This window comes from Brassica oleracea, chromosome C4 (assembly GCF_000695525.1).
Source record: "Brassica oleracea var. oleracea cultivar TO1000 chromosome C4, BOL, whole genome shotgun sequence".
Classification (NCBI taxonomy): Eukaryota; Viridiplantae; Streptophyta; class Magnoliopsida; order Brassicales; family Brassicaceae; genus Brassica; species Brassica oleracea.
Window position 1 is genome coordinate 24,791,819 of NC_027751.1, and position 429 is coordinate 24,792,247.

Below are 429 nucleotides of genomic sequence, written 5' to 3' on the forward strand. Positions count from 1 at the left end.
ATGGAGTGCTATTTCTGTCACAAGAAAGGGCACATGAAGAAGGATTGTTGGAAGTTGAAAAACAAGCAGCAAGGTAATCAAGAAGAAAAGGTGGATCGGGTGACTGTCACCGAAGATCAGTTTCTCATTCTTCTTGAGGGTGATGCCATTAATGTCGCATGCCAAGACACCAGTTGGGTGATTGATAGTGGAGCTACTACTCATGCAACATCACAGCGGGATTTGTTTTCTATCTATACTACGGGTAATTATTGTTCCGTGAAGATGGGAAATGATGCGATGGCTCTGGTTGCTGGCATTGGCGATATATGCTTGGAGACTAGTTTGGGGACTAGGTTGGTGCTTAAGGATGTTAAGCATGTTCCTGATATTAGGATGAATCTGATATCGACGGGAAGATTTGATGATGAGGGTTATTTCAGTTTGCAA